The following is a 13,471-nucleotide window of genomic DNA, read 5'->3' on the forward strand; positions in this document are numbered from 1 at the left end:
AGGACACACAGCTCAAATGCCAACAGCTCATAAGAAAGCTTCACAAGAGAATGAACTAAACATACAGCTATGGAATCAAGTGTGTTTTATCAATACATCAAATGCAACTCTAATTCCCCTAGGCCCTCACGTTAATAGAAACCCCACAGAGTTTCTAGAAAGAATGTCCATAAAATTGACATGCGACATTACCCTCAGTGAGTCTCCTGAACCAGACGGCAGAGCAACCGACCCGCAGCAAGGACGACACAGAACAGACAGTTCTGCTGGAAACGCAGGGAACGGACTAAAAGTAACCATTCTGCATTACAGAATTAATGCATTGTGTCACTTTGTGTAGATAATTCACCCATAAAAATCAGTAAATATGAAGGCCACCCTTACTGATAAATGCCTATATGTTTGTAGTCATGTTTAATAAAACACACTTTGTGAGGGTTTTTTGGCTCAAGAAGGACACTGGATCAGTGTGCTTTGGGTTATTTCTGTAAGGAGCCATAACTCAACAGAAAGATAGCTTTAAGAAAGCGTGCAATTAGCTATTAATTGGACAAAATAAGTGTAGTTAGCACATAATAAATAGTTTTAAATGGTCTCACAAGTAGTTCATGTGATACATTTCCCTCAGGGTCTCCTGATATCTCTCATTCATTTCTATTAAACCTGCTGAAATGAAGCTGTGTGTGTTTCATTTCAGTGATCTACAGGGAATTCAAACCAACAATAACAACTTGCCGTATTATCAGAAACAGTTTCTGAAGAGCAAACACAACAATATGGGAGGGGGGAGTGGAAGAAACACCACCTGGATTCATTTTCCCATATCAATTCTTATGAAAATACCCACAATAGGATGCACTTATCAGCAAGGTATACAACTGCACATTTACACACAACATAACTGCATGTAATCGCACATTTTTGACCATATTAACTACAAATTGGGCAGCTATAAAATACGTCAGTTATACCTTCATTTACTTCCAGAAATCTCCACTGAAATTATTTTGTTTCTTAAATTACTGTATAATGTGCACTTTATTGATGTGTTATACATTAAGTATACAAACATGTTATGAAAAAACAAATCTAGTCCCAATACCTTTGTGAGTTTTAAAGGACGCCGGTGGGTAACGGTGAACAATCAACAGTCATCCGGGTAAAACACCCATGGGCAGAGCTGAAACTTGTTTTCATTGGTAGGTTGTGTTTTTCTGCAAGTTGTGTTATCATACCTACATACAGCAAATAAAGATTTGACCCAAATTACATACCTTTATGTGCATACACACACGCACATGTTTGTGTTGTACAAAGATGCACACTGTTACTGAGATGTATAGGCATTGAATGTGTCAGGTAAGTAACATGACAAGAGGCTTGAGAGGTGGGTCTGCAGGGAATTCTCTAAGTAACATATTAATGCAACAAATCTGGTGGCATAAAGCTACGGGGGAAAAAAATCCAGCGGAGAATCAGATAAATTCACGTGTTCTTTAAAGACAGCTCATGCATTCAACCAACTCCCAGGTGGGCCTGGCTGTGGAAAGGAAAGTTTGCTTGAGCGCTTAGCGCCAGTGTCTGATGAGCAGACAAAACACCAACTGCAGACCGGGGACCCCCAGTTCTCAACCAGTTCATGGCTCTGAGCATCTTCTTTCCACACACTGCGGGTAACGCTTTACATCTGCAATCCCCTCCCTAAACCCATCTTGTTCCTGGCTGAGAAGATACCAGATGTGGGAACTATTGCATGATAGAAGAATTTGTGCTGTTAAATCACAGGATTCTGAGCACTGCAGATGATCACAGTGCGGTGCTGCCCTGAGAAGAAAGGACGAGTGACTCTTGGTGTTCCCTGCTGCTCACTGCCCTGATCCTGCCCACCCTCATGTTCCAGCCACTCAGACCCCGGCCAGAATGACTGAGACAGGAGGGTCTCTTAAGGATGTTTTGTTTTGTCCAGATACCTTTAATTTGCTTATATACACAGATTTCATAAGAGGAAGCACTTGATTTCACCGATGACACGATTTCTCCAGTAACGCATCTCACCAAGATTGCCAATTGACAGTCCCCTTAGGATGAGAGAACGTTCATGTTGAACAAACCATGAACACTTGTAGTGATTGAAACTGGGGGTTTTTCAGACAAGCACCATCTGCCTCCTGCGCCAGAGACTCAACAGAATTATGTCTCAGACATTATGGCAACAACAGCTCATCCCGCAGCGATGGGTCACTCAGAGCGAAAACGACCCAGAGCGAAAACAATCCCGTATGGACACCGTGTCCAGCAGCAGATGGGGCACTCAGGAGAAGGTGAATCGCGATTTACATCCCAACACCAGCCGAGGCCCGCAGACAAAGGCCGCGGGCTGACATGGGAGGGGACGGGCCTTTCGTTCTTCTTTGCTTCTCTTTTCCTTTCCTACACCCTTATTTCATCTCCTCTCCCTCTATGAGCAGTATAACCTAAGGCTTAGAGCCACAAAACTCCTTTGTGTAAACCCTTTGGCTGTTAAACTGTTCACCAATTTGGCTTAAGTAGCGTAAATCTTCCTGCTAATTGGGCCAAGCTGCAAAATAAAAGGTGTTGGGGTTTTTTTGTTTATGGTCCTTGAGTACCCCATATACTCTTTTCTAACTAAGGGGACCTGAATCGGAGTCACCTCCCCACACACGGACAGCTGGGGACGTTCTGCAATGAAAACTTGTATGGAGAGGGGAACACACTGAATAGGTCAATCCAGCATTTAATAAAAGCAATGGAGTTAGCTCTTGAATTAACATTGATAACATGCTCTGCTATATTGTGGCCAGTTGCGATTGGAAACAGCGCAGTTAAAAGTTCGGTGTGCATGGTCCTCTGTATACACGAAGACATCCAGCCAGCTTTAGTCACGCACCTGATCTTTCCTTCGTGTTACAGATCTCTGCAATGAAAGCTGGGAGCAACAAACATTCAGCTTTCTGATGTGTCATTAAAGAGATTTTTCTGCATTTACTACAACCTTGACCGAGCCTGTACCTGATTGCTTTAACTGGCATTAGATAAGTCATTGAGGAAGCAGTCAAGTCAGCCCGCGAGAAGACACGGAGAGGTGACAAAGTTGTAAGTCCCTAGGATGCTGGCACACCAGCACGAACACAGGCAAGCAGAAGCCTCCAACGCATTGGCAGAAATATCCTACTCAGGTACAGCAGGCAAATGCAACTTATAATGGAACGGTTACAATATGCTTGGTAGAAAAAAGCTGAGGTTCCGCTGCCTCAGGCGCACAGCGGTTACTGCTGTGTGTGGTCTAACCCAGATCCAGTAGTGAGCTACACGTGTTTATCTTGGTTTGATATTTGTAGTGCATGTGTTAACGTACAGATCAATATACAAGACAAGGTCTGATGAACAAAATCTCTCTCTGAAAGATCCTGAAGTGATCACTGGAGTGATTTTCAAGGCAAAGATTCTGTCTGTCTCCAGCTCCCAGAAGACTTCAGAGGTGAAATTCTCTATAAATCCTGAGGGGGAAAGAGGGGGTTGTAAGGAACATGAACCTGAAGAACATTCAGTAGCTCTCCCGGGCGCTCTGTGATGGAGCCTCCCCTGTTCACCAGCTCCTGAGGCTCCAGGGGCTACAACACGGGGCACAACGCGCTCACAGACTGAACCTGCGCTGAGGGAGAAAATGCCTTCCTGATGAAGCTTTAACATCAACACAGCAACTATTGCTTGTCCTTCAAGGAAACTATCTTGTTATAAGCATTTATAGCTCTATTGTCTATTTATGCTTTTAGCAATAAGCGCTTTTATCCACATTTCATTTTGGTGCACCTGGTAAGACATGTGATTGAAGGTGACAGATAAGAGCAGGGCACTCTTTTAATCCCTAAGACAGGACCCTGGGAAAACTTCACAGGAATCAGTTCTTCACTACATTGCTGCTCCTTGCATTCACAGCCCAGCAGAAAAGCACGGGCCGAGGTGAGAACCGCCCGCAGAAGGGGCTGCCAGACACTGTTCTGGCTGATGCTCTGCCAGGACGTGCTTCGTTTTCTGTCCGGTGCTGTGCGGGGGGAACACGGAACATCTGCACGAAAAACCTGCGCTTGGCTCGTGCAGCGTCTGTGTCACGGGAACCGACAGCCACGTCCCATCGCTGACCTCGCGTGTTCACACAGCTGACTCAGTGATCGATACAGGTTTATCTGCATTACAAGCACAGCCGAGCCAGGTCAAGAGTGCTTCTTAAGAACCATTTTCAAAATGATCTTTCTAGACAATAAAGACTGATTTATCTTAATTTGTCTTACCTAAAAGCTAAGAAAGTATTTAATTTCTAGTAAGAAAGATGCCTAATTTTCTTTTGGCTATTAAAAATTGTATTAACCTCCAAAAATAAGAGAGTAAATGTCTGTTAACACTTTTTCCTTTTATGCTGATGTGAAGAAAATTCCTCTCTCATCCCGGTACTGTCAAACAGGATGAACATTTACAGAGAATGAGAGTGGGGAGTGATGAAAAAGTCAACAGCTTTTGCAGTCAGTTTGTATAAATTAAGATAAACGTGATATTGAAGCAAACCCAAATGTTTCTAACGTTCTCCTATAGAATCTCCTGCTGCTGTACAATAAGATACACTCTCAGACTATGACAACATTAGTCCGTGTCTTTGTAAGGCGCAGTCTTTTTCCTACCATATCATGCATAGGTGCCACACTTCTATATAGCCAGGTAACTGCTCATCTAAGGTGCATTTTGAAACATACCTTATCCTGCTTTGGAACCTGTGCCGAAATGGAAAGCAGTTGCTCTGTATCCAGGAATTTTGAGATAACTGTAAAACAAAAGTAAACAGATCAGAAATTGAATGGAAATCATAACAAAATCTATTTTTTTTTTTATGAACTTTTGTTAATCTTTGTCTTCCATTCTATCTTCACAAATTATTTACCAGGGAAAAAACAGGTTAAAAATTGCTGCTATCTAAATTATGTTGTCATAACTACACAGACTGTACCGAAGCATGTAGCGATTATTTTACAGGTGGACATATATCAATTTGGTAATATTCTTTTAGTGTGATTGAATCACACGTCTCTTGTGATAAAGATCAAGATGACACGATCCAGCTCCAGGTGCACTGACTCATACTCTGCTGTTGTGTTCTGTTTAGTTTGTCTGGACCACTATGAAGCAACAGGAAAAAACACCCATACACAACAACAGAACATCAGTGATGCCTTTATTTGTTTTTAATGTATACATTATGTACACCCGAATACTTCCAACTAGTCACAGAGGTAGAGACAAACTCACATTCTTTGAAAAAGGTATTGGCTGACTTCTACCCATTTAATCTGAGAAATTCGCTTTTCTTAGCAAAATCCTTGAGAAAAACATCACTATCATAATAAAGATTATTTCCACTACGTGTCACCTGGCCAATAATTACAATTCAAACATATTGAGTCACGTTGCATACTTTCACAGATTAGAAAGAAAGTGTTTTAACATAAATTGAATATGATGCATTAAAAATAAACTACTACTTAGTTGAATACACTCAGAAAACCAAAGACGGTAAATGTCAAATGAGGGTTCCAGGTAAGAGTACCCTACAGATTTGAAGCGCGCTTTGGGGACACCCAGCGCCTCCTGTTCACTGTACATGATGTGAACTGCAGCAGCTGAGACCCTGGGATGTGTGACCTGCAAAAACCATGAACATTAAAGTAACGTTTATAAATCACAAACATGTTATTTGGCTTCTTTATGGACTGAAAGTGACAGGAGTGAAGCATCTAAACGTGATCTGTCCCACATTCATTCTTCACCACCCTGCAGCGGTTCTAGCAGGAGCTTCACACGTTTTCCCCCATTTAAGAGTTTAGATGCCAAAATATCCCAATAAGAACCATAATGCTTGTTTACATCTAGAATTGTCTTAAATATACGTCCTCCTATGCATGTTACAGAACACTGTAACTCTGCTTTGTATATTAACATGTAATACATGCCACTAAAACCGTATCAATTAACTGACTAGACAAAGTTTTCCTCTGGAATTTAACACGTGCATTAAAACTCCTCCAAACCGAAGCCCAGCTCTACTAGGCCGTCCCACAAGCGCAGGGCTTGAGCTCTGGTTTGAGCCCGATGCCGCACTCCCCGCGCCGGGCTGCAGTACCGCGCTGTGGCCACCGGGCGGCAGCACCAGCGACACCCGGCGGGCGGTGCACCGCGGGAGCACCGGGGCGCCACCGCGCATGCGCGGAACCGGGGCTGAACGTCCGCGTGCGTGCGGGGGTGACCTGCACCGGGGTGACCACCCGGGATCACCCACAGCAAACGAGTCACCCGGGACAACGCGGAACAGAGAATCCGCTCTAGAGAACCACCCCACCCAGAGAACCCTCCTCGGCGGAACCTCCCGGCGGCCCGTTCGAGCTCTCTAGTGCCCTATTTGCGTAGCCACGCCTCTGATTTGCATTTCTCCGCCCCATCCTCGCCTCGCCTGTCGTTCCCACGCGCCCCGCCCCTCCTCTTATCTCTCGCAATCTGATTTGCAGGCTTCGAATCTCAATTTGCATTCTCCCCGCCTACTCACCTCCCTGCCCAAGCCCCGAGGAGATTTGCATATCCGGCACAACGCTCTGCTCTGTTCTGTTTCTATTCGACCCCATCTATTTCTATTATTTCTACTTCTATTAATTCTCGTTCTATTTCTTTTCCTGTTTTCTGTTTCTTTCCCTGCGAAGTACAAACCACACCTGATCTCACAGATGTCCAGTGTAACCTGCAGCTGCTTTTGGTAAATATGAGCAGAACTTTACAGCACACGGTTTTCCCAGCAACATGAAGCAGAGAGCGTACTCAAACAAAAAAAAAAAAAACAAACCACAAACACAAAGACGACACACAGCCTTGTAAGTCGGGTGATTAATTCTATTCAGTACGCTTTTACTTAAGTTAGATTACAAGAAAACTAAATTGGGCTCGCCCAGTGCCCTGTGAGTAGTAAAAACCATCACCACACAGTCAGTCACTCAGCAGAGAGCTCGCAGCAGCTCCCCGGCTGCCGCAGTTATGGAACGAAGCGTCTGGCTCGCACACAGAGCCCCCCAGCCCCTGCTCCCACCGCTGAGCAGGTGCGGGTGCCGTTCTGCTCCCTGGGGGCAGCTCAGGCCTTTCCCTCAAGTGCACCCGCCAGAGACATTTCCGGGTAAGGATGAGTTTTTTAATCCTTTCTATAAACAGAATTTCTTTGCATTTTAAATACCTTGTACATAACTGACATTGACTCCTATGTCTCTTTTTACACATACGTATGTATTTAGGGAATATATTTGATTCATATATATCATCTATTTCCACTGTAATATATATCTACTTAGACATCTACACACTTGCGTATGCATTTACATGTATATATCTGCTTAAACTTATACAGAATATCTGTTTATGCTTATATATATCACCACTTATTATCTAGAATATCCATTTATACTTACGCACCTGTTTAGCCTTCTCTTTGGACACAAATATCTTTCTAGACTTGCAGATGTTGGCATATTGTTACAATCATATTATTACATTTATGTATATTTAGACAGAGCTATCGATTCACACTTGGCGTGTGGCACGATGAGCAGTGACACGTGGCCAGCTGCACGGCTCAAGCACGAGGGACACCCCGACCTGCCAGGGAAAAGCGCCACTGAGAGCCAGACAGAAACAAAGTACGTCAGAGCACGCTGTCAGATATTGGGGAAACACTCGTAGCATCCAGTTGCCTCTCTTTTTCAATTTTTAGAACAAATACCCATCTGCTTAAGTACACCTAATAAATTATATGCTGCACCTACTCAACAATTACTCTTAACTATGGAAGTCAACATGTAAATTTAAGTTTCATTGATAGGAAAATCAGTGAGATAGAAGACATGGGTTTACTTTAAAAAATAAATAAATATCCCCATTCCTGCAGTGCAGCATAAGGCTACGAAAAAGGAGCGTCAGACTCACGAACACTTTTGGCTGCACTGCAGCACACAGGGGAACACGTTTCTGTGACCGTGACAGCTCGACTGTCGCAACCGGGAACCCAAAGCCCAGCGGTGCCACCAACCTTTGCCAGGCCTGCCGTGCTGGGCTCTGCGGAAGGAAATGGACTTTGGTTGGTTGTTTCAAAGAAAATGAACAGTCCTGTTGTTGATGCGGCCACTGCCCACTACATCACCTGGGAAGATCCACTCGGAGGGCAGGTTCATAAAATGCAGCTTCTTGGAATGAGGAATGCTGCCGTTTTGGAAGATTTCTTACCAACTGAAGTCAGAACTACACACTGTAGGTTAAGAGAAAAAAGTCACTATTGAAACAATAACTCATCCAAACCACACATGGACTCACCGCCACCAGTTACGAGGCTGAAAGTGCTTCTTGGGATCACCTGGCAAACACGCAGAACAAAACCGATTTGCCCAGGTGCCTGTATCTCTGTCAGCTTTTTGAGTACTATTCTAAGATATTTTAAAAACCTATTGAGTGAAAAAGAACAAAGCATTTGTCATTGAATCAGGTTGTTTCTTCTGGACATCTGAACTCTTACAAACACCTCCTTTCCTCTTTTAGTACAAAATCATTTCCATAGTATCATTCAATAGTAAGCCCACAGAAACAGAAGATTACGCTTTCAGGAAGAGAAAATAACCAGAGGGAGGTGAGCTCTGCACAGGTGTACCGTGCTCCAGAACAGACCTTATTTTTAGTACTCCTGGTAAAATATTTCGTATTAAAAATATAGAAGGAGAGTCGGTGCATTCTTAATGTTAACTTTAAAGTCCACTCTACAAGTACCTCAGGAAAAGTGCAGACACGCGTCCTAGCCGTACCTTGTACGGGCAGACCGCTCTGGATTCCTTCTGTCTGTCTGGTACTTCTGTAGCAGAAGACGGGGCAACCGCGGTGAAACGGTGGCAGCAGACATCCAGCTGAAAGAGGAAAAGCCCTTCAGAACAAAGCTGGAGAGGAACCTGACACTTCCTTTTTTCTTGTGAAGGCTACAGTTGAGTGGAGAAAAAAGTATTTTGCACCATCTTCAGTACAGCTGTTGATACGGCCACTGGAGCGTTTGCGTTTTTTGGATAACCAGGCCATTTTTGACTCATTGGCAGTCTGAGTTCCCTAGAACACATTTTCCCAGATACACACAGAACACAGACACAGATATCACCCAAGTATAGCCAAGATTTCCTTCCTCGCCCTGGATGCTGTCATTGAAGAGCCCAGCAGCCCATCCGTCCTCGTGAACCGCCCCACTGAAAAAAAAAAAAAATTATCTTTTCCAGGCTGTTTCTTCAAAGGGTAAAGATATTTTAAATTGCAGTTATCTTTTCCAACAAAGTGATTTTGTGATTCCTTTGAAAAGGAGGGTAAGCTTGCCAGAGAAAGATAGCGACAGGGAGCAAGACAAGGTGACACAGAGAGAGGGGCAAAAGGGCCAGGGAGCAGGGCAAAGGGAAGAAGAGGCCAAAATGAGAGACAAGGAGCAGGAGACAGAGACGGTGGGAAAAATCCTTGAATGGGCAGTAGGAGAGACAGACAAAGGAGAAGTGGGCGCCGGGCTGCGGGACAGAGACAGGAAGGAGGAAACGCAGTGACAGGGAGCAGGGCAGAGCGACAGAGAAACAAAAACAAAGAGGGAAGAGGACAGAGAAACCAGGAGTAAGACAAGGAGAAGGGCAGAGAAACAGGAACCGGGGTGGGTAGGGAGCAGGACCAAGAGATGGGGCGAGGATGGAGATGGAGGAAGAAACCTGGGATGGCCAACAGGACAGGGAAGAATATGACTGTGGGTAGGGAGCAGGACACAGGGATACAGCGAGAAACAATGGGACAGGGAGCAGCATTAAAGGTCAGAAAGAATAAGAGATGAACAGGAAGGAGGAATGGAACGCCGAGATGCTGAACAAAAAACGCCAGCAACAGTGAGCGAGACAAACGAATAGAGAGAGAAGGGCAAGGCAGGAAGAAGAGAGATAGGAAGGTGGGAGATAAGACCTGCACGTACAGGTACTGAGAAGAAAAGAACAGCAGGGAACAGGCCAGAGAAACTGTGGGGAAAAAAAGAGACTGATGCAGATCAAGACAAAGATATGGAAAAGGGAAAAACAGCTATAGAAGATGGAGCAGGACACAAAAATAGAGAGAAAAGGAGAGGTATAGGGAAGCAAAATTTTAAAATAATAATAATAAACCAAAACCACCACCAAGGAGGGGCAGGGAGGCACTAGGACGTGCAATTGGGGGACGAGGCCCCGAGGGCCAGGGACTCACAGCGGCTCTCGCTTTCGGTGGCTGCCAGGAGGCTTCTAACAGCTCAGACGCTCCCGTCTCCTTCTCTCCTCCCTTCCTCTCCGGTAACTTGGGGTGCTCGGCCGTCCTCAGCCTAGGAGAACACGGTGGGGTGTCAGGGCTCCTACGAGACGAGGCTTCGGGGACATGGAGCCTCGCTGGCTCGCTCGCCAGGCAGCCGTCCCGCTCCAGGATACGCGCACGGACCCTGCCGCGCACGTTGGCCCCCGGCCCGCCGCACGCCGCGCAGAGGGAGCCTTCGCCACCCGGAGAGAGGGGCTCGCTCTCTCGCCCGCCGCAGGAAGCGGACGTTGGGCCGACGGCCCCGCATTTCTTCCTCTTTACCTCTCCCCAACCTCTCTGGCTCCAGCAGCAGCAGCCCCCGTCCACGCACGGGACGTGCTCCCCTGTCCCTTCTCCCGCCACGCTGCCAGACGAGCCTCGCCAGCCCGAGGCGGGCGCAGCCAACGGCATCCCCCAGGATGGGAGCGAACGGCCACATCCTCAGCGCGGCCTCTGGGAGAGGGAGAGAAGAAGCAGCGGCCGTTAGCACCGTAGCTCACCCCTGCCCCAGCCTGCTCCTTCCGCAGGGGCCACCGGAGAGGTGCCGAGGGCCGGCTTGCCGCCTTCACGACGGGGCTAGGGAGCGGCCCAGGAACACGGGACGGGCTCGCAGGAGCTGCCGGAGCTGGGGGCGGCTGCACGGGGCGAGCGGGGCCGCGGGAGGAGGCTCGGGGGGAGCTCTGGCGAGCTGGGGACGCACCCGGCGTCTGCCCCCGGCCGGCTGTCGCCTCCTGCTCCTCTGCTGCACGCTGGGGACGGAGGACGGCGCCGCGTCTCCCACCCGGGCGCTGCTCCCCAGGTTCCATTCCCCGCCTGGGCTGGCGGGTCTGCTGAGCATCGGGCGTTCACAGCTCCCCCTCAGAAACACAGAAATTCCAAATTAGAGTTCAGCCTCTGAAAAATATAGAGCAGGAGAAAGCAGAGGAATTAGTCAGAATAAGGGACAGGAGAGCAGCTGAGCTAACGGAGGATTCGAGGGAAACGGGCCACCTCAACACACAAGGCATCCTCAAAAAATCAGAGCAACTGCAGCAACGCCAGACAGCATTAAGACAAACTGACACCGTTTAGGACACGCTCAGCATAAAAGCAAACACATCCACCGGTGCAGGAAAGCATCTCGCCCCTTCCCCACAGCACCGCCACAGGACACAGCCCTGTGAGGCCACAGGACGGGCTCGTACTGAAACGGAGAAATAAGCTTGACAGCAGAGTCAATTACACCGTTAAGCAGGCAATGTTTCTTTCATCTGCACTGGGGAGCTCTGGGGGTCGTCCTCTGTAAGTGCTCCCACGACTGGATGCTCTTGCATTGCTTATAGTCACACAGCTGCTACACATTAATTACAATTGTTTTAAATTTTAAACATACAATATATCTAGCCTAAGAAATAATTGATGAAGTTAGTTATAAGTGTTTAGTTTCTCACTGACAACACATCTATTAGTTAAAAATAAACTAAGCTCTCAGCTTCTAAACAATGTGTTATTCAATCTTCTGTCTCCCTCTTGTCATGCAGAAGGATCTAAAAGGTGAAAAACATCCCCTCATCGTGCAGGCGGTCAGAAAGCATTTACCCCACGTGAACCGGTTAATGAAGGGTACATCTTCTATAACTTCATCGCAGTATACATTAACTTGGTAGCTTCTCTTGAATTCCCCCCTTTTCAATATACTTGCAAACTCTTTGGCAGTATAAATCTACGAAATATTATCATCTCGGGTTGTGGTACAGCACAATTATTTGTTACCCACTAGCGGTACCAAACAGAACACTGTAGCGTAATGTAAGTAAAAACGACTAGCATCAAAATCAGAGTCCTAAGATCAATGCTGACAGAACTGCGAAGCCGCAGCTCCTGCCGGTTCTGGCGTTGGTTTCTGGCACTCCTGACCGCTTCGGGTCAAACGGCGCCTCTTCCCCCGGCCGTGCGCTGCAGTACCCGAGTTTCGCCACAGGGCGGCAGCACTGAGACCGCCGCGGCAGCCCCGGGCGAGCGGTCGTGCCGCGTTTCGCGGGAACTCCGCAAAATAAACCCCAGAAAACAAACGCGACAAAACAAAAAAGCACACAGAGAGCCGCGGAACGAAAGCCGCACGTACAGGACACAGAACCCGCCGGGCCTCGCCCCGAGCTCCCGCCGAAGCGGCGCCCGACCCGCCACGCCACCGAGCCTGCCACCGCGCCTTAGCTCTTGTTTGAAACGTCTCCCCCGACTAACGGGGGCTGCGCCGCTCCCGGAGGGACTGCTGTCCCGGAGGGACACACGGCTCCAGACCGCAAGCCTTCGGCGGACCTGCCCTCGGGGTCACACACCTCCCACCGGCTTCGCCAACTCGGCCGTAAGGGCAGGGGGGAAACCGAACCGAACGCCTCCTCACCGCGCCGGCCCCTCCCGCTCCTCCCGTTCCAACGGCACGGTCACCCTCGCCGCGGCCGCACTCACCTGCCGCCTCTTTCGCCGCTCCGTTCCCCTCGCACTCTCCCACCGTCCCGCCGGGCTCCGCGGGCACCGACACCCGCCGCGCCCCGGAGACCTCCGCGGCGGGAGGCCCCCGGCTGTCGCCTCCTTCCCCTCTGCCTTTCTGCCGCCTCCGGGGACCTCACGAAGGGCTGCCCTGAGCCGCCTACCTCCAGGTCCCCGGGCGCCGGTTGCAGCAACCGCTCCGCAACCGCCCCGACCCCCGTTCCCGTTAATTCCCGGTACCCACCCCGAGACACCACGGACCCGCTCGCCAGGACCCGCGCTGATTGGCTGCTTTCCACCCCCCCACACTGTCCTCCTATTGGATGCTCCGTCCGGTGCCCAGGAGCCAGCAACGCCCGCCCCTCCGGCAAAATGATAGCCTGCCTAGGCACGTCAATCACCATTTTCTCCGCCTATCAGAGCTCGCAGTGAGGGCAGGCGCAGTAGGGAGAGAGCAGCACCCGCCCCTTTCCGCAACACGATTGGCTGCCGAAGACAAGTCAATCATCATTCTCTTGGCCCATCAGTACTCGCAGTTTGCGCATGCGCAGTACGGAGCGTCCGACACCCGCCCCTCCGGCAATCT

At 48.3% G+C, this 13,471-nt stretch overlaps 1 long non-coding RNA gene across 2 annotated transcripts; it reads right to left on the reverse strand.

Annotated features, from left to right (window-relative positions):
* Nucleotides 1–6,963: 6,963 nt before the first annotated feature.
* LOC139828189 (uncharacterized) lies at nt 6,964–10,424 on the reverse strand. Of its 2 annotated transcripts, XR_011739554.1 has the most exons (4): nt 10,336–10,424; nt 8,892–9,317; nt 8,240–8,344; nt 6,964–8,154 (listed from the first exon to the last, which is right to left on the reverse strand). It is a non-coding gene; the product is annotated as an uncharacterized lncRNA (long non-coding RNA). The 2 variants fall into 2 exon arrangements; XR_011739553.1 differs by having other exon boundaries at nt 6,964–8,344.
* Between the last annotated feature and the right edge of the window lie 3,047 nt (nt 10,425–13,471).

The sequence above is a fragment of the Patagioenas fasciata genome, chromosome 6 (assembly GCF_037038585.1).
Source record: "Patagioenas fasciata isolate bPatFas1 chromosome 6, bPatFas1.hap1, whole genome shotgun sequence".
Taxonomy (NCBI): domain Eukaryota; kingdom Metazoa; phylum Chordata; class Aves; order Columbiformes; family Columbidae; genus Patagioenas; species Patagioenas fasciata.